Consider the following 22735-nt stretch of genomic DNA (forward strand, 5'->3'; position numbering starts at 1 on the left):
CCTTATTATTCTAAAAAAATAAAAATTTCCAAAAAATGCAAAATATGGCCCAATAATATATATGCATTATTGTCAAATTCTCCTTTTAGAATATTAAAGGAGATTTATCTATAAATCTTTCTCTGGGAGAGGCAAATATTCAGACTTGCAGTTAACAATCAAAATTCTATCATTTAATTTATTTTTCAAAGGTACCATCCTCCCAATAATCCCTAACAACCACAAGAAAGGTTATATTGATACAGTTGCATTAAAAATATAAAAGCTTGTTACTAGGGAGCTGTGGATGGCATTAAAAAATATTGCGTTTTGAGATGCCTTTGATAATAGTAACTAATAACTGTTGAGGTGCTGGCCCAACACCCAAGAGTGACAGATTTTTCCATTTGTACAAAAAGATAGCAATAATGTTAAGTTAATTTTAATCATTCCTACTTTTAAGACCATATGCAATGTATTATTTTTCCCTTGATGAGTAACTAAGGCTTCACTTCCACTATCAGAATTGTAGAGATAAGGACAAAGAATATATGTTTGGGCCCCAATGTCCCAGATTGACATGTTTTGTCTCTTGAATAGCTATTTAATCCCCTTTTATTTTCCAAGTGTAATCCATTTGAGTAAAAGGATAAAGGGCATAGGAAATTATAATTAACTCTCTGTGAATTCCATTTGACAGGAGAGAGAAATAAACTAACACTTAGCCCTAAGGCTATTTATGAAAGTATAATCAACTAGTGAAAAAAAATTAATTAGTCAGGAAGTAATTTTACTGTGAATTATCTAATAATTTTACTGCTTTCCCCCCAGAGAACAGGTTGTTTATATGGCATTATATAAACAAAATTTAAGAGGAGCTAAACGCACTAAACAGAAAATCAAGTTGAGGTGTGTTTGTGTTGTAATAATGCAAATGACCACCTCCTGTTCATTTAGTCTCCAGGCATTTCTTGAACATAAAAATAGTTTTTAAAATGTCCTGAGTAAATCTAAAATGTTTCAGTTAATCACTGCAAAGTTCACTGTGTCCCTAAGACAAATGAAACTTCAATAAACATATTTGGCTATGTGAGAATGAGGAGGGAAATGGTGGTATCTATAAATGTGACATAAAACCTGTCACATTGGTAATACACAACTACAAAGAACTGTTTTTTTTAGTGCAGAAGGAAGCGACCTAAAAGGTAAGATAAATCCCTGGAGAAGAAAAGAATATTAAGGCCTACAATGCGATTGTCAGATCCATCTGTATTGAACTCAAAGTATACTCCAATGAGTATTTGATGTTGATTGTGTCTATTGGCAGTTAAGGGATAATACTATTGAAAGATTATAAAGTTGTTTCTATTAAATTAGGGCTTCTGAGAAAAGTAAGAGACAATAATAAGTATCCTAGAAACCATTAACTCCAAATATGTCTAGTTATTATTTAAAAGAAAAAAACAGACATGAGTATTAGAAAAACTGTTCTTTCTCTTTTTAAAACTGCAAAGCATTTTAATACTTTTTTTCCTGAATCAGTTACAAAGCTACAATTGCAATTCATATAAACCAACTATGTTTTCAAACAATTTATTTGAAAAAGCAAAACAAAACAAAACAAAAAACACGAGGTCCCATAAAATCCATAGGCATATAGGGAACTGGGCTTGGAAAATAGAAGCTACGGTAGCTCACAACATGCCAAAAATGTAAAGCACCATTTGTAGAATAATGTGGCTACTACGTCAGCACATGCAAGCTACTTCGGGACATATGACCACCACCTACTGACATGGCTACAGCCATGGATATTCAATTTTACCTCTGTGAATTTATTGTATTTCATTGTCTTGGTATCACACATTAAAGCATCGAGGTCCTGGGTAGAAGTATCCAATTGATCAAGACCATGCCATGATTCTGAGTACTACAGAGCCATTGTATTAGTTGCCTGAGGCTGCCATAAAAAAAAATTACCACCAACTTGGTAACTTAAAACAACAGAAATGTAGATTCTGGAGGTCAGATATACAACATCAAGCAGTTGGCAGGGCTCTATTCCCTCGAAGTCTGGAAGCAGCGACACTCCAGTTTCTGCCTCCATTATCACATTACTGTTTCCTTGTCTGTGTGTCTCTGAAAAAATTTCCTTGTCTCTCTTACAAAGACACTTGTGATCGCATTTAGGGTCCATCCAGATAATTTCAAGTAATCTCCGTGTCTAAAACTCCTTAATTTAATTACATCTTCAAAGATTCTTTTTCAAATAAAGTGACATTTACAATTTTTGAGAGTAAGACTTAATGTCTTGGGGTGGTCAACCAGGTCTCTCATACAATACTGGTGATGAAAATCATCTTGGGAGGCAGTTTGGCAGTTTTTTTTAAAAGGTTACACATATACTTACCATACATTTTAGCCATTCCATGCTTAAACTTTATCCAAGACAAATTAAAGCATAGATCCATACAAAGAAGTGTTCACAAATATCAATAGCAGCTTTATTTGTAATAAGCAAAAGCTGGAAAGAATCCAAATATCCACCAAAGGTGAATGGATAAACTTTTTGGGGTATCCACCAAACTGAATACCATTCAGCAGTAAAAGGGAACAAACTATTGACACATGGATGATTCCCAAAATAATTGTGAGTGAAAGAAAGAAAACAAAAAGCAATTCAAGAATGAATGATTCAATTTACATAAAATTCTAAGAAATTCAAACTAACGTTGATGACAGAAAGTAGATTAGTGGTTGCCTGGGAGGTAAGAGCGGAGTGAGAGGCATCCCCAAGGGGTGCAAGGAAATTTTGGGGGGTGATGAATATGTGCTTTATCTTGATTGTGGTGATGGTTTCATCAATATATACATATGACAAAACTTATCAACTTGTACTCTTTAAATATGTGTGATTTATTGTATAATAATTATACTTCAATGAAACTGCTAGAAAATACTAGTGGAGAATAATATCATATTGGGCCAAAGAAGTGAAACTTGAGACAAATGGAGCTGTATCTGAAAGAATGCTTTTAGCTACAAGAAACAAAAAGCCAAATTTAAACTGACTTTTAAAAGGGAAGTTACTTAGGTTACAATTATAAAAACTAGACTAAGAACTTTACCATAGGAAAAAGGAACTAGCTTAATTAAAACTAACCAAAGTTAAATTAGCAATGACAAAGCACAGGAAAAAAAATAGGATAATAATAGATATGAAACAGGATATTCTGGTGAGTTCATAAGTTATATAGAACTGAATAGCAAAGTCACATAAGCTTAATAAAAATAAGCTTAGATAAACACTCATGTATTACGTACCTACAATGTGCCAGAGATATTAACAACAAAAATGATAAAAAGCACACAAATTATCATCATTGCCTTTGATCACTTAGGATTTCCCATTTAATACTTGATCATTTGGAAAATCAGTCCACAAAACAATGAAGGGAAAAAGCTCAAATCTCACTTTAATTCCAACTATATTTGTGTTTCTAAGAGGAGCTGGTAAAACCCTGAAAAGTTACTTCACCTTTCATACTCAGGCATAAATTGAAGATATCGTGGGCTCAATTCCAGACCACCACAATAAAGCATATATCACAATAACGTGAATTAAAAAGTTTTTGTTTTTCCAGTGCATATAAAAATTATGTTTAAAATGTATATACCTTAATTAAAAAATACTTTATTGCTAAAAAATGCTAACCATCATCTGAGCCGTGGGTGAACCATAATCTGTTTGTTAGTGTAGGATCTTGCCTCACTGTTGACTGCTGACTGATCAGGGTGGTGGCTGCTGAAGGGTGGGGTGACTGTGGCAATTTCTTAAAATAAGACAACAATGAGGTTTGCCATATTGATTGACTCTTTCTTTCATGAATGATCTCTCTGTAGCACATGATGCTGTTTGATAGCATTTTACCCATAGCAGAATTTCTTTCAAAATTGGAGTCAATCCTCTCAAACCCTGCTGCTGCTTTATCAGCTAAGTTCATGTAATATTCTAAATCCTGTGATGTCATTTCAAGTTTTCACAGCATCTTCACCAGCAGTACATTCCATTCAAGAAATCACCTTCTTTGCTCATCCATAAAAAACAACTCCTGATGCACTAAAGTTTCATCACGAGGTTGCAGCAATTCAGTTGCATCTTCAGGCTTCACTTCTATTCTACTTCCCTTGCTATTTCCACCATACACTTATATGCAGTTATTTCCACCACTGAAGTCTTGAACCCCTCAAAGTCATCTAGGAGAGTAATTCCTGCTAAGGTTGATATTTTGACCTCTTCCCATGAATCAGGAATATTCTTAATGACATCTAGAATGGTGAATCCTTTCCAGAAGGTTTTACATTTACTTTGCCCAGATCCATCAGAGGAATCACTATCTATGGCAGCTTTACCCTTACAAAATGTATTTCTTAAATAATAAGACTTGAAAGTCAAAATTACTCCTTGATCGATGGGCTGCAGAATGGAGTGTGTGTCAGCAGGCATGAAAACAACATGAATCTCATTGTACGTTTCCATCAGAGCTCTTGGGTGACCAGGAGTATTGTCAGTGAGCAGGAATATTTGGAAAGGGTTTTTTTGTTTGTTTGTTTGTTGAGAAGTAGTTCTCAACAATGGGTTTAAAATATTCAGAGGTGCTGTTATCCAGGCTTTGTTCCATTTGTAGGGCACAGGCAGAGTAGATTTAGCATAATTCTTAAGGAGTCTACCATTTTCAGAATGGCAAATGAGCACTGGCTTCAACTTAGAGTCACCAGCTGCAATCACCCCTAACAAGAGAGTCAGCCTGTCCTTTGAAGCTCTGAAGTGGGCACTGCCTTTTTCTCTCTAGCTATTGAAGTCCTAGATGACATTTTCTTCTAATATAAGGCTGTTTAGTCTACATTGAAAATCTGTCGTTTAGTATAACCACCTTCATGAATTATCTTAGCTGGATCTTCTGGATAACTTTGCTGCAGCTTCTACATCAACACTTGCTGCTTCACCTGCACTTTTATGTTAGGGAGATGGCTTCTTTCCTTAAACGTCATGTACTGACTTCTGCCAGCTTCAAACTTTTCTTCTGCAGCTTCCTCACCTCTCTCAGTCTTCACAAAATTGAAGAGAGTTGAGGCCTTACTCTGGATCAGGCTTTGGTTTAAGGGAATGTTGTGGCTGCTTTGATCTTTATCCAGACCACCAAAGCTTTATTCATATGAGCAGTAAGGCTGTTTCACTTTCTTATCATTGGTGTGTTCACTGGAGTAGCACTTTTAGTTTCCTTCAAGAACTTTTACTTTGCATTCACAACTTGACTAATGGTTTGTTGCAACAGGCCTAGCTTTCCACTTTTCTCAGCTTTTGGCATGCCTTCCTCACTAAACTTAACCACTTCTAGCTTTTGATTTAAAATGAGAACTATGTGACTCTTACTTTCACTTGACTAATTAGAGGTCATTGTAGGGTTATTAATTGACCCACTTTCAATATTTTTGTGTCTCAGGGAATAGGGAGTCCCAAAGAGAGGGAGCTGGTTGCTGGAGTAGTCAAAACACACATATTTAGCAATTATGTTTGCTGTCTTATATGGGCACAGTTCATAGAACCCCAAAACAATTACAACAGTAACATCAAAGATCGCAGATCACAGATCACCATAGCAAAAGTAATAATGAAAAAAATTGAAATATTGTGAGAATTACCAAAATGTGATACACGGTCACAAAGTGAGCAAATGCTCTTTAAAAAATGGCAATAATAGATTTGCTCAACACAGAGTTGCCATGAACCTTCAATTTGCAAAAACTGCAGTATCTGCAAAGTGCAATAAAGCAAAACATAATAAAATAAGATATGAGTGTAGTTGCTAATGAGCTTTGATCCAATTCCTGCAAATATTTATAAATAAAATAGTGCAACATATTTTATCCACAGCAGCATCACTCTGTCGTGTAATATCCACTAGGTATAAACCGCTGATAAATATAGCTGGAGACAAACACAACTGCAGAAATTGAAAGGACAGAAAAAAACTATGATGAGACTCATCCAACACATTGGGAACTGATTTATACAATTTACTCATAAGGAAGCTGTAGAATTCTTTGCTTTCATCAATTTTTTCCATCATTTACAATCGAGACCTAAAATTACTATACGATAGTCAAAGTCCAATTTTATGAGACTTTCTCATAAACATAATAATTTTTTAAAAAGGAAACATTTGAATGTGTAACATTTATCATTAAAGCCACTTATTAGCCTACAAATCAAATTAGAGACTTCCTTTGCCCCCACTTTAAATGCTCCTGACCCCACCTCTTACTTCAGCTGCTGTTTCAGTGACCCATCTTCACTAACTTTGATATGTTTCACATACGTGATACTTTAGATGAGTGCTTCATGTTTCTTGTCATCAAGATTTTTCTAATGCCTCAGTGTGGGATGTCTGCAGATACCTGCTCAGCACTTAAGCATGACCAATTTTGAGATGTGGGGGAGCGAATGCCCAGGAGCCATCTTTAACCAATGCTAGATGAAAGCCAAAGAATAAATGCTTACTCCTTCCATCCCCCAGGCAGATCATTCTAAGACACATTTCATAAAACACTTCATAAAGTGCAGCGGAGTAAACCTGCAGTTTCTCATACTGACTGCCAACTTAATGACGCACCTTTATTTTAGCTCTCCCTCCTCCCCTGTTTTACTCTCCCATCCCTCACTCCAGTTCCCTTCAAGTAATCTTTTATCTCCAGCTCTGCTTTCTTGGGGACCCATGCAAAGACAGTTGTTATTTGAACTGACTCTATGTCATGCAGGGACTTATGCAGGGTCTCTGGACCTGCTCCCCACATAAAAATGCAGGATATGGTGAGGCCAAACAGGAACACACACAAAGCCATAGATAGGGGAGTCATACCACTATATTCTTGCCTGCGGCTAGACGAGACACACGAAGCAGGATCCACATGATCTGCAATCCGCCGTCCACTTCTCTGCCTGCCAACCAACCAACCAATGCAGTCATGGCAGTTACATCAGCAGCCAATTGGCCAACCAGCTACAGCCAATGGCCAACCACCACCTGAGCCAGCACCCCCCCACCACCACCACCACCACTACACAAGGCTGAGAGCCTAGAAACTCTGTCCCCACACTCAACATAACAGATCTTCAGAATGGGTTTTGGAATCTGGATCAAGTGCCAGTCAGACAGCTGATGGTGTGTGTGGTAGGACCCTAGCAATGCAAGAGCATCACAATTAATAAGAATCCTGCCTTTGGTGGATTGGAATGAAGTATAGATGGAAAGTTAAAATGTTGCTATCTGTGGCTACCAGAATAACATTTTACAAGACATAATTTCAAGAAATGGATTTCGGTGCCTTAAATTGCTTATTTTGTAAGCAAAGCAAAAACAAATAACAAGCTCAGAATGACACACTATCAATTAAAATCATTGTTGAAAAGAAAGAAGGCCTCTAGAAGAGTGTTTAAGGAGATCCGCATCTCCTATAGCCACAGCATGCACCCTACAGAAAATCAGGCCCAAAATTTTATTGTGAGGGTGGTAAAGCTGCCAAAGGACTAAATACATGGCCTGGGGAGATCTTCTAAGTCACAGTTAGAGCCCTACTAAGAAAAGCATCATTATGAAAAAAATAACTGGGGGAGATTTTTTTTTTCTTTTTGGTGGAAAATTTTAAGAATCCTGAATGTGCAGATATCTTTGAAGCAGCCTTATCTCCCTTGATAAAGAAAGTACCCTTCCAATTCCTAACTACTACAGAGACTGTAAGGCAGATGACTAAATAGATTTTTGTCCTCCTTACAACGTATATTCACAACTCCTCATTCTTTTCAGTCTAAAAATGAAGTTTAGGTCTCAGTACAGCCCAAACAGGGAAATGCATTTTTTTTTATATACACTGAAGGAATTTCAGAGACTGCTAGAATGTATGTACCAGCAGAAACCAGAGGAATATATGTCTGAGTAAGTGGTCTTGAGGATAATACACTGGGTGGTAGTCAATGGAAAGGATAAAACAGAATATAGGCTAAATAGAGGACAATTTATTGGTTTAGAAGCACATAAGTCAGAGTTCAGCATCCTAGTAAGGACACCCAGTTTTGGTCCTAAAGCACTATAGGGATGATTCTTTGCTGCTTGGATCCAATGATGGGTCTATATTAAATGAGATAGAGACTATGAAACTTCCTTGGAGTAGTACCGAGAAAGGGATTAGAAGACTTAAGGAAATAAAAATATTTAAATAAATTTACTATGAGAAATTAAGAAACTCACTACCTGACTATTTTCTCTGGGAGGACCCAGAGGACGTATCTGCACAAAGATAATAAGAAATGTACTTTGTATGTGGCTACTGATCTATTGGATACATTTCAATGTCTACCAGTACGGAAGATAGACTGAGTTCCCTTTTACATGGGAGAGACATCAGTACACACTGACTCTCTTTTCTCACATACCCTACTCTGTCCTCAGAGAACTATCCTGTTTCACAGGGAATTTGACCATCTTAACATAATGCAGAACATTATTGGTTGACTAGAATGTGAAATAATACTAATTGGAACTCAAGGGAAGTAAGTAATCTGGTAAGACACAATTGCCAGAGGGTCGAAGATAAATATCATGATGATTCAAAGGTTTACTGTATTGTGAAGTTTGCAGGTGTTAGTGATCAGGAGAATACTGAGATATCCTGTTTAAAATAAGAACAAGTTGCTGCATTGTCTACCTCCTATGATGAAAAACAAAAAGTACATCACTTGGTGGCCCTTTTTCACATTTGAAGGAAATTTGAAAGTTCTGTTTTGACCTTTTTATTAAGTGACTTACAATGCTGACACTTTTAAATAGTTCCCAAAGCAACAGAAGGTCCTGCAGGAAGTCTAAAGCTGGGTGCAAGCTTTCCTGACACTCAGATCATATGACCTAGCAGATTTGATGATGTTAGAAGTATCCAAGGTGGGTAAAAATGGCTATGCAGAGTCTCTGGTAAGTCACGATGGAAGAGCCACTGCACAGACTCTGAGGATTTTGCAGCAAGGCCATGCTTTCTGAGGCATATTACAACAGAAGCTTTTTCTCAGCACCTGTTGTACTAATGAGCCCTAATAGAGATTTAAGAGCTGGTCATGGGATACTAAGTGACTGTGGATTAGTGCTGCCCATCATGTCACACAGCAGGCAGCAACCAACTGCATGATAGAAATGATACATTCAGGATGGTTTCTGAGCAGATCCAGAAGACACAAGTAAATTACAAGAAGAAAAGGTCCAGGCCCATCTCAGCTAACTCTGATGTACACTTGGCCTTTTTGGAGAAATGGCCTAGAACTGACCAAGAAGAGAAATGCTTGGACCTAATTTACAGATGGATTGATAATGGCACTGGCCACAAATTGACTACTGCTATACTATACTCCCTTTCAGGGATGGCTCTAAATGACAGAATTGTGAGAAATGCACTTGGTCATTCACTCCATATGCAGATTTCCATGCCCCCAAATAAGACCCATAGGAAAGTATTCCGTGCAGAGGAAGCACAAAGTATTCAGTCAGGATTACATGTCCCAGGAATGTCAGCAAACCTTTCTCCTCAGCCACCCAATGCTGGAGAAATGAGTCATGAAGAAGGTAAGAAGGTTACACATGGACCCAACAGCATGGGTACCCCTCACCAAGGCTGATCAGACTACTGCCAATGCTGAAACCAGCATTGAAACGACACTGAGTCTTCAATATGGCAGCACCTCTCAAGAAAAATAGCTATCTGTGTTTTGGCACTTCGACTATATCTAACCTTTAATATCTTGGAGGATAATATCTACTCTGGAATATGGATCTGTCTTCCCTTCCCAAAATGCCTCTTTTAACACCATCACTCATTCACATTTTCAATTACACACTAGTGTGTGAGGGTAAGGAACTATTTATGGCAGAAAAAAAAAAGTTGGAACAATGGGAGCATGTCAGTGGATCCTTCAGTTTTATTACAAACCTTGCCACCAACAACCTTGCCATTCAATCTAATAGAAACATGATAAATTCTGTTAAAGGCTCAGCTAAGTAGCCAATTTATGGATAAGATCCTATAGGGTTGGTGTCCTTTTGTCCAAAATAAGTTAATGTGCTGAACCAAACTAAAACTAATGTTGTGTCCCAATAACTAAAATACACAGGTCCATAGCCAAAGGGCTTGAAATATAATGGGCCCTTATTTTCAATATTTCCAATAACACACTTGCAGAATTTATACTTCCTATTTCCGCAACATTTGGTTAGAATTCCTGGTGAAAAATAGAGGTCGTTTCACCAAGGACTACAGAAAGGGTTCCACTGAACTTGAAGCTATGACTATTATTTTGGGATCCTCATGTCAAAGGGCCAACTGACAAAAAAAAAAACAACAACAAAAAAAGTTATTATAGTAAGGGAATATTGACCGTGACCACCAAAGGGAACTAGGGTTGTTACTACATAGTGGGGCAGTGAGGAGTAGTATGTCTGAAAGAGAAGCGATTCATGGGGGCATCTCTTGGTGCCTCTGTGAGCAGTAATAACTGTGAACAAACAATTGCAAAAAGCTGTAGTACAATAAAATGATTCAATAAAAGATTTAGTCGCTTCAGGCCTGAAGGATCATTTCACTAGGCAAGCAACCTAGACAAGTTGAAATTCTGACTAAGGATTAGAAAAATCTAGAATGAATTCTTGAAGAGGTAAATAATAAGTATCATTTATGACCTCAGGACAAGTTGTACCACTGGGAACATTGCCTTGTTCAAATAATCCTGTGGATTTACAAGTGTGAAGAGATTATGAGTGCTGCGAGACCTGGAGTGCATATATATCTCTTGGGCCTCATTTCAAATCCTCCTAGTCTCACCCCTTACTCCAGCTGTGGTAACCAGGCCTGTGGAGGGTGCAACCAGTTTCACAGTGGTGCAAGCTAAAGCACCTCACTACAGACCCAGGATGTCTACCTACCATTTCCTATAGGTGGGTTTTTCTAAGAGTACAGTTTGGGATGCTCGTGGGAACTCATTTAGCCCTCATGCACATGTAACCTAGAAATATGAATGAGTTATTGGCTGTGGAGCCATCCTTGACAAATGGGGGCAGAAGCTGATAGATATATGTATGCCCTCCTTGTAGTTTTAAAACACATTTTTTTATTCTCCTTTGAAGGTCACCCCGTATACCCTTGCCAGTTATTCCTGCCCTGTGAGATCCTGTTCCCAAATAAACTACCTTCATGCAAAACTTGTTCTTAGCACTGCTTTTGGGGAATCTGGGCTGAGGGGAAAACTGACCATTTGCTTTCCAGAGTTCATATTCTAAAGGATACATACTTAATATAAAACAAAGTGAGACATTTTCTCTTACATCAAATGTGCTGTATTTTCATGCATTTCAAACTCCCCTTCCTAAATGTTCTTCTTCTTCTTCAAAAAAAGTGTTTCTTAAACTTGGAAGATTAATGTTTCTACCTTTTAATGAAATTCAGTCATCATGTCAAATATAATTGACCTACCTATAATGTAAAGACATCAGCTTTTATTAATGAAGTGTTTTAAGGCACATTTTGGAACACGATCACAGAATATATATGAAGTTCTATATGATAAAATATTAACTTATTAACCTTGGAGTATTTTCTCTGCTTCAGCAAAGTTTTAGAAAATTAGAAGAGAAGCAGTATCTTAATTTGTATAACTTTTTTTTTTAACAACACATCAAAGGGGGTAAGTAGACAAGTTGGTTTCAAATAATGAAACCCGCTTCTCAAGAAAGCAGTTGTCTAAGAAGTAACACCCTCTGCTTACTCTCTATGGCTGCCTATTACTTCACTTATTATCTATAACCTCTTTGAGCTTGGATAATTCATTTAAATTTGTTTACAAATGCAAAGACAAGTTTAAGGCAATTATCAAAGAAATGTGGGGTGGCATTATGCACAGAGAAATAAGCATGGTGATTATTTTTTCTTTTATCTACGTATTTCCCAGTAGTTGGCTCAGTCTCAATTTCAGATGTTTCTCCTTTTTTCCACCATGTACCTCTTGATCTACATCCAATATTTTAAACCATAGTCGGATGCTTATTTTCTTCTTGTTTATATTATTTTTCTACATCTTTAATACATCAGTCTTTTCTAACTCTGTAATTCTTAATTGCTTGAGCATACTTTTATTTCTTATTCAGCTTTGTATATAATTCTAAAGTTCCTTGCATACTTATCTCCATAGTTTAAAATACCTTCATTTCCATATCACTGTGATACTTTACAGTTTATCACTATTAGGTTTTTCTAAGGTTGTGTCTTGCACATATTCTGAAATCTCAATAAGTTTTGATTTTGTACATATATTTCATTTAAAAAATCTTTGGTTGGTACCTGTATACATTATTGAATTACGTATTTAATTATAACAAACTATAAAGTAGTATTTAGATAATTTTAAAAATATATCCCATACAAGTGAAATTCCAATGAGATGAGCACTCAAACACTCACTACTGCTAAGAATATGAATTTATTACAAACTCTCTAATAAGGAACTTTGCAACACAAATCAGTACGTTAAAATGGTCAGACTTTTTCAATCCATAATGAATCTCACTTTCTACCCGATGAAAATATCCAGAGATTCAGTCAAAAACTTATGGGTGAGAATATGTATTCATCTCAGAATTATTTTTGCCAGTAAAAAAATTGAAAACAGCTTTAAAAACTTACAGGATCAGTAAATAAAATATACCTTTACTATGAAATTAATGCTATTATTTTTAAAGCATATTTGAATAAACTTTTAATGTAATAATAAAGTGTTTGTGATATAAGGAACAGGAAACAGATACTAAATAGAATATTGAATATCTAGTATTGCATAAATTTTAGGAAAAAAATAGATATATCAATTGTAAATGTACAAACATCAGGTATAAAATAAAACACTGTTGATATCTTGAAATGATGAGATATAAGGTGATATATATTTATTTATTTACATTATCCTGCATTTTATATATCTGGTCCCTAATCAACATATTTTTTTTTTTATAAATCAGAAAAACACCATATTTTCAAAGATTAATATCAAATTTCTGTGTTCTGTTTCTTCTATAATTAGGAAGTAGACTGAAGCTTTGTCATCGCAATATTTAAATCACCTATGAGATGAAGCATTAATAAAACAAGGTTTCTTTGTGCTCCTGATAATTACATTAATTAAAACAATTTTATTTCAAAACTCAAAATGTGTTATAAGGACCCTGGGACATTTTATCAAACCTAATGAGTGGGAAACGTAGGTAGCCTTCAGAATCATGCAGAAGATATTATCTACATATCTCATCTTTGTTGCTTTCATTCTTCAGTAGTGTCTTTTAAAGCAGCCTGGATGTCTCCGTAGGACAGAACACATGCCCACTCTCCGCTCTTTAGCTTCTTATTTTACAGTGTTGGCCAACTCAACAGAATATGATTCTCTGACTCAATTTCAGAATTCAGAAAGATTCTGATCAACCTAATTGGGATCAGTAGCAATTACCTGTGGCTAGAAGAAAATTAACAGGGTAACTTCCAGAAAACTCCATTTACAGAACTGAAAGAGTCAGAGAGGGCAAGGCTCAAAATGGGAAGTTGTAGAGAATACAATGTATCCAGTACAATAATCATAAATACATAAAATAATTAATAAACTATTTATAATTAATAAAATATTTTAATTAATAGTTTAACTGGACTAAATTTTATAATACTGTATAATAGTGGTTTGATCATGTAGACATATTTCTATAAATTTTTGAAAACCATCCCCCAGTGTATATTTTATATATTTGTAATATATAAAACATTTTTATTATCTAGATAATATATTATATATAAAAGCTCTTTCAATGAAAATATGTTAGCCACATATATACTTTTAAGTGTTCTAGCACACATTTTTAAAAAGTAAACAGGTGAAATTAATTTTAATAGTATATTTATTTAACTAAATATATCCATAATATCTTATTTCAACAGGTCACATAGTTACATTTCAAGTGTTCAGCAGCATCTCTGGCTAATGTCTACTTTACCAGATAGTGTAGCTCTGAAATATACAATCTATAATGTAAGTGCATATAATATATGCTCTTTGTATGTATAGTGAATATAAAATATATTAGTCAAAAACTCTGTAGAAATATGGAATATATTTGTTCATATATTCCATAAAAGTTATTATTCTGATATAATATGCATATTATTAAACATACATAATAATTTTGTAGAATTGCAGAATAATATGAATATAAGTTCTAATAGCTTCATTCACTTCCCAGTGCATCAAGGACGAGTGCATATGATTTTGGAAACTACTGCTGTAGAGACTCAATTCAATTTAATTCTCAATGACATAGGAATCTAATATTCGAATGACACAATGTATTTAGAAAATAATTCAATCAATAACAGAAAAAGTATGCACAGAATGAGGTAGGTAATGGATGAAGTAAACAAATTTCTGATTCCTCTTCACTTAACTCTAATGATGACTCACTAAAGTTGTCTCTCTTATACTAGAGAAATGTTTTTTTATAAACTAGAACATTCCAAGTAGTAGTATCAAACAGAAATAGGGAGTGCGGTTCAAGAGAACTTAAAACAAGTATAACTTCTCTCTTTAAAAAAAAAAAAAATTCAGTACCTTTTCGATTTTAAAAGATATTTCATAAGCATACATAAGTAGATTTGAGCATCACTTGCCACAAACAAAATCAGGAGATCTTATAGTCAATCAGAAATATAAAACCATTTTCAGTATTTCTCTCTTTCAATGTGTATCAAATTCCTAAGAAAAAAAAACAACCCAAAACGTTCTCTCTCAAAAAATGGTCTAATAGTTTTGCAGAACCTTATTATTTTCTCCATATTTCCATGGAACTCTTTTTGGAAAATTATTTAAGGTTGTTGAGAACTGCACTCATCTTCAAACAGTCTTTCACTTCAAGCATACCTTGGGACAGTTTGCTGCTGAGGAAACTGAGGCACAGGGAAATGCAAAACAAGCTTGTAGAAGGAGCTGGCTAGATGGCAGCAGGCAGGGCTTGCAAGGAGCCCTGCATTATCTTACACAGCTCTGCCTTCAGTTTCCTTCCTCATGCCAACTTGAGTGATCAAGCTGAGCCAGAGCCTTAGGTATCATGGGCGAATTGAGTGTGAGTGAATTCTCATCACTGTCGGTCATATCATCTTTATTTTTCTCCCCTTGATCTTCACCTGTGAAACTTAAGAGTGCTTTTCACACAGGAACAAATAAATACCTGTGCAATGAGAGTCTCTGCCTTACTATAGTTGATTTCGGAATTAAACAATTCTGATTTAAAGGGAGAAAGGGCAAGCTGACCTCTGAACTCCCCCAGGACTCATCACTTGAAATATATTTTCTCTTCTCAAATATGTACAACTCTTAGTACATAAGAGCAACAGCGCTCTTTAGGGTTGACAATTCGGTATTCCCCTTCTCTCTACTGGCTAGATATAGGAATGCAGAAAAGTATATTTAGGTGCAGTCTTTCCCCACCTTGGTAGTAACCAGGCACTTTATTGAACCAATGAGGTTTGGATACCCATAAACATAACTGAAAGCTGTTAAGGCATTCAAAATTCTTTTGAGGACATTAATTGTACACTCTGTATGTACTTGACTTAAGAATAATAATCATGTAAATCCTTAAGAATGATAATAAATTCACCAACACAATAATAATATTACTGTAAGTCTAAAGCACACTTTCACACAATAAACATTTTTGGCATGTATTAATTGCCAGGCATATTAAGGGATACTCAAAACAATTTATGCCAATCTTCCCCTCATGAAGAAGGTGTCTTCTGACAATATCAGAAGAGTGTAGTCTTTGTTTTTTACATATTCTTCCCTTGACTATCTTTTTTGCATGTGTTTTGCTGAGAATTCATTCATGCCTTTTGAATTTATGCAATTCCCCTGTGGTATATATCTAGGACTTTACAGCCCTGATTGCGTCTCCTTACAGAATCACCTTTCCTTTTCCAGCAATATTACACCACAATTTTCCCGTCCTTGATATGCGCCTGCACACGCTTCTCCAGTTACTGCAGGCCAGCACACGAGGCTCTCTGCGACTGCCTGGTTCTATCATGGAAGCTCCCCCTGTGTTCAGTGTAAACACTCTCTCTCTCCCTTAGATCTACTCTCGCAGAATTAAACTGTCTCCTACTCGTATGTTGTTCTTGTGCATTCTGAGCTCACAGTTTTTTTCTTTACGGCTTTTGCCTGCGTTGGCACCACAACAGCATCCTTTAGTCTGTCAGGCTATTCTGTCTATGCTGGCACCTCCCTCCCCTGCAACTCAGCAAGCTGGCCGTTCCGGACACTCATGTCTCTGAAAACATTGCCCCTTCTTTTTTCCCCGTAAGGAAAGGAGCTACATACTCATACCTTTGAACAAAGCAACGTCATTTTAAACTAAGAAAACTGGCCTTTATGTTCACTCTCACCAGAAGGACCACCCCTTAAGGAACAGATGTTGTATTCTTTTTCAAACTACATGACATATTTAAAATAAACTTTTTCTCTGGATCCTTCAGAACCAGCAACACCGACTGTTTCTTATGAATGTTTACAACCCACTATAGGTGAGCTACAATAGCACAGCATGCCTTGCTTTTTCATAACTGCACAAAGGACACATTTCTAAGGATCTGGATTTTAATCACCTGGCCAAAGGTTTGCTTCCTTAAGAAGTTTTCTTTTTCTTTTTTCTTTTAATTTCATAACCTCAGTAAAACAGGGATTGAATCTATAAATATATCTTTCCTTGAATACTGCCTGTCGCCAGGTAAACACTTGACACTTTTAGAATGAAGCATTCTAGAAGGAGAGAATTAACTTTCTGTTGATAACTTTAAAAGTGTCTATTTTGTAAGTCAGACAGAGAAAGACATAAGTGTGCCTTCACTTATATGTGGAATCTGAAAAAGCTGAACTCATAGAAATAGAGAGTAGAATGATAGTCGCCAGGGGCTGGGGGCGGGGGAAATGGAGATACGTTGGCGAAAGTTTACAAACTTCCAGATCTAAGATGAATACGTTCTGGGAATCGAATGTACAACAAAGTGACAATAGCTAACAACACTGTATTATACATTTGGAAGTTCTTAAGAGAGTAGATCTTAAAAGTTATCACCACAAAAAAAAAAAAGATAGTAATTATATGCAGTGATGGAGGCGTTAACTAGCCTTACGGTGGTAATTATTTGTCAGTATATATGTGTATCAGATAATCATCTTGTACACCTTAAACTTACGCAATGTTTCTTATATTGCACACAATATTTATAATATACACGATGTTATATGTAATGTCAAGTATATCTCAATACAGTTGGGGGATGAGAAAAAGTCACTCAGCACCATGACAATTTGCAAAAAAAATTGCTCTTAAATCAATAACTACATGGACAAAGTGGAATATTAAAGTCATCTTTATTTATTTGGCTCAATTCTTCTAAGTATTACCTATAGGCCTTTAATAAATACTTGTCTTATTTTAAAAACTGTGTATTTCTCTAGCATTTTGTATATTTAAAGTGCTTTTACATGTAATATTTATTTAACCTCATATGCCCCTGTAGTTGTAGAACTGACATTGTTACTTCTTTAGAGAAATAAAGAAGCTCAGGATAAGAGAGGCTACAAGAGATTAGGCGACACAGATATATTCATGAATGGTAGAGGCAGAACAAGATTCCAAGTTTTTACTACAGATTCTGTCTCTAGAAAAATTACTCTCTAATTCCCCAGAATTAATGCATTCAATAGAGAATTATTAAATTCTCACTATGCACCAGGCATTATGTTAACAGTGGCCAAGAAATACTGCATTCAAGACAATATACAGGTGAATACTGAGACAAAAAGCACCCTTAAGGTAGTGTAGTCAGTCTTCCCTCAGCGTTCATGGAGGGCTTGGTTACAGGACCCCGCAGGTACAAAAATCTGTGGGTGTTCAAGTCCCTTATATAAACTGGTATAGTATTTGCATATAACCTACACAGACCCTCCTGTATCATTTAAATCATCTCTAGATTACTTACAATACCTAATACAATGGAAATGCTAAGCAGATAACTGTTATATTATATTGCCTAGAAAATGACAAGTAAAGTCTGTATATGCTCCATACAGATGCAACCATGTACTATGTAGGCCTAACTATTAGGTTGGTGCAAATGAAACTGCGGTTTTTGCAATTATTTTTAACCTTTCAAACCATAATTACTTTTGCACCAACCTAATACATAGTACACGTCAGTAACACCATAACAGTCGCCCCCCCCCGATATTTTTGATTCACGGTTGGTTGAATCTGGGAATGCAGAACCCACTGATACAGCGGACTGACTAGCTTCCTGAGGGGAATTAGGAAAGATCTCAGAGAAGAAAGGGATGCTTTAGCTAACTCATGAAAGGCAATTGATTACGTTTCTACCAGGTGGATTTTATGCTGGGTACAGCGTTGGATAAGAACAGTACAGGTACATAATATATAAGGACCAAAAAACAAACAAACAAAAAAGGAGTATGACAGCAATTAGATGAGGTTGGAATCCAGGCTTGTGATGTGGTTGGAGTTGGGATGTGGGAGTAGAGATACTGAGGGATGGTCATGGCAAGAGATGAAATTTAACAGTTAGACAAACATACTTCTTTTTTTTCTTTGACACTCTTCTCACTAAGAGGTGGATGGCGATCTATGTACCCTCCCCTTGAATCTGGATGGATTCCATGACTGTGTAGCCAATAGAATATGAGGCAAAAGATGCTTGGCCAGCTTCCAGGCATGGTCCTTAATAGGCTGGCATCTCGCACTTCCTGTCTCTACTTGCTGATAGAACACAGCCACCGTGCTGTGAGGACATTCACAGTCCTGTGGGGAGAAACCCAGGCTGAGCTCCAGCTCACAACCGGCACCAAGTTCCCAACAACATCACAGAGCCACAGGAAAGTGAGCCCTCAACCCCCAGATAGAACTCCTATCAATCCTGCATGCAGCAGAGATGAGCTATTTCTCTGGAGCAATGAACAATTGCAGAATCATAGGAAAAATAAATAACTGTTTTTGTTTTAAGCCACTAGGTTTGAGGTGGTTTTTATGAAGTCATAGATCATTGGAATATCGGGGATTCCTGATCAGACTTATAGAGAGGATTATAGTGGGTTAGAAATGGATTGGCTACTTCATTAGATTAGATGGAGAAATGATAGGACGGGAGGAAATGATTAAATGCTCCACTAAATCAGATGGCAATCACGTTTTTTAGCCCAGAAGATAAAGAATGGATTTTTGTTTTAATTAAAGTTTGTTGGGGTGACAATTGTTACTAAACTTACATAAAATTCAGGTGTGCAATTCTGAAATATGTCATCTATAAATCCCATTGTGTGTTCACCACCCAGAGTCAGTTCTCCTTCCATCACCATATATTTGATCCCCTTTACCCTCATCTACCACCCCCTGCCCCCTTACCCTCTGGTAACCATTAAACTATTGTCTGTGTCTATGAGTTTTGGTTTCTCATTTGTTTGCCTTGTTCTTTTGTTGTTTTTGGTTTATATAGCACATATCAGTGAAATCATATGGTTCTCTGCTTTTTCTGTCTGACTTATTTCGCTTAGCATCATACTCCCAAGATCCATCCATGTTGTCACAAATGTTCCTATATCATCTTTTCTTACCACCAAATAGTATTCCATTGTGTATATATACTACAACTTCTTTATCCATTCATCTATCAAAGGACATTTTGGTTGTTTCCATGTCTTGGCCACCGTAAACAAAGCTGCAATGAACATTGGAGCACATGAGTCTCTATGGATAAATGTTTTCAGATATTTTGGGTAGATACCCAGGAGAGAGATTGCTGATTCATATGGTAATTCTATTCTTAATTTTTTGAGGAAACTCCACACTGCCTTCCATAATGGCTGCACCAGTCTGCATTCCCACCAACAGTGTATGAGGGTTCCCTTTACTCCACAGCCTCTCCAACACTTGTTATTATCTGTCTTGTTGATGATAGCCATTCTGACTGGGGTGAGGTGATATCTCATTGTGGTTTTTATTTGCATTTCTCTGATAATTAGTGATGTTGAGCATTTTTTCATATATCAATTGGCCATTCGTATGTCTTCTATGGAGAAATGTCTCTTTATGTCCTCTGCCCATTTTTTAATTGGGTTGTTTGGTGTTTTTGTTGTTGTTGTTGAGTTGTACAGATTTAATGCAATCCCCATCAAAGTCCCAATGGCATTTTTTAAAGAAATAGAACAAAATATCATCAGATTTGTATGGAACCACAAAAGACCTCATAGCCAAAGCAATCATAAGAAAGAAGAACAACGTTGGAGGTATCACACTCTCTGACTTCAGCTTGTAGTACAGGACAACAATAATCAAAACAGTATGGTACTGGCAGAAAAACAGACACACAGACTAATGGAATAGAATTGAGAACCCAGAAATAAACCCACATGAATATGGACAGCTAATTTTCAACAAAGAAGCCAAAACATGCAGGAGAAAAAACAGCCTCTTCAACAAATGGTGCTGGGAGAATTGGAAAGCCACATGCAAAACAATAAAACTAGACTGCTATCTGTCACCGTGTACCAAAATTAACTCAAAATGGAGCAAAGACCTAAACATAAGACCTAAAACAATAAACTGTATAGAAGAAAACATAGGTACTAATCTTATGCCCCTTGGGTTCAAAGAAGATTTTATGAATTTGACTTCAAAAGCAAGGGAAGTAAAAGTGAAAATAAATGAATGGGACTATATCAAACTAAAAAGCTTCTGCACAGCAAAAGAAACCATTGACAAAATAAAGAGGCAACCCAACGAATGGGAGAATATTTTTGCAAACAATGCCTCCGATAAGGGGCTAATATCGAAACTATATAAGAAACTCATACAAACTCAACAACAAGAATGAATTTTAATGATTCCTGAAAGCATCAGCATTTTAGGAAATCTCCATATTAACCCAAATTAAGGATATATGATCAAAAACTAAGATTATATTCTTAAAAAGTTTTACCATCATTGAATATTCTTATCATAGTGACAGAAAAAAAAATTATATCTTGAACACAGGAAAAGTGACCCTAAAATATGAACTCTTTCTCTCTCAAAGAAACAGTCTAATTTTAAAGTAGTACCTAAATCCCAGAATAGAAGCTAAAGCTGTTTGAGATCTTCCTAAAATACTCATTACATATAATTATTTTTAATTCTTCTTTTCCCCAACAACATATTATTTTTATTTTAAGTTATCACCTTTGATTAATACACCTGAATAACCTTTAGAACCATAACACTGCGGCTCACCCCACCACCATCTAACCTTTTTTGAGAAGACTTGTGAATTGTTTGGTGTGTTTTTTGTTTGTTTGTTTTGTTTTGTGTGTTTTTTTTTTTTTTTGGGGGGGGGGTTGTTATTCAAGTTCCTTCATTTCTATAAATGGTGGTTTGGTGAAAGGTTATCATCCTTACAATTCCTATTTTGCTCTATTATTACTGTGTTGAAAATGTTCCAAATATTCCTGAAATATTTGGTGACATCTGTCAAATATGTTTTATGTTTATTATCAAATATATTTTACGTTTGGAGGACAGTGATTTGACACATGGATATTAAAATCTACTTTATGATAAGCCTTATTGTTATGCTTCTTCTAATGGTACATTTAAAGGAAAAATTCAAAAGCCAATGGGAAAGAAAAAATAATCAATTAAGCTATATATAAAAGAAAAGAAAGTTTATCAACTCACTAGGAAACTTTCTTCCAGGGCTTAGGGCCACATAACACCCCACTCTGTCTCTGGGAAGTTTGCTTTGAGTTCAAAACAGAGGATGCTGAGATAGCTATATAACTGTTGAAGTAAGGAATATATTTATTTAAGATTATATAAAATTATGGAATCATTTTGGAATAAAAAAGCCTATAACAATTATTCCCAAAAAGGAATAAAATTATATAAAAAATTGAATTAGCAGCCACAATTAAAAAATCAGTAGGCTCCATCTAAAAATTAATTTCTCTAGTTTCTTTTAAAAATAGAACACTAGCAGGCCTGGGCCCATTCCCACATGACAACCTCTAGCTAAGTAGCAGAGCGACTGCCCATTTTAGAAGGGATGGGGAGCTCCAGTCCCTACCTTTCTCTACTTGGGCTCCCTGACCTAAAGCAACATGCCCAAGTTCTAGGTATCATCGTATCATCTCACTTAGACTGTTTTATTTTTTCTTATAGCTAAATTTTGAAAAAGTGAGATAGTTTTGTACCTAGATTTCTAGCCAAAGAAAAAATAAAATTTAGGAAATAAGGGCAAATGCTTCTAGAAATACTAGTTATATCCAGGCCACTTTGCTCATTTATATTTTACATTCCTTGCCACTATAGGAATTTAAGATTACTCCCCCTGATTTTAGACAGTCAAGTTAAATTATTTGAGCCAAAAGAAAACAGTGGCCTCCATTTCCCCAGGCTTGAAGGAACTTGATAATATATCAATTTCCATTTTATTCTCTCTCAAAGAATTTGCTCAATGAAAAAATTAATCAAACTGTTTTTGCCCTGGCCTTTGAACCATTTCACAAAATGGTCGTTTTCAGTTTTTG

Source organism: Rhinolophus sinicus, linkage group LG01 (assembly GCF_036562045.2).
Source record: "Rhinolophus sinicus isolate RSC01 linkage group LG01, ASM3656204v1, whole genome shotgun sequence".
NCBI lineage: Eukaryota > Metazoa > Chordata > Mammalia > Chiroptera > Rhinolophidae > Rhinolophus > Rhinolophus sinicus.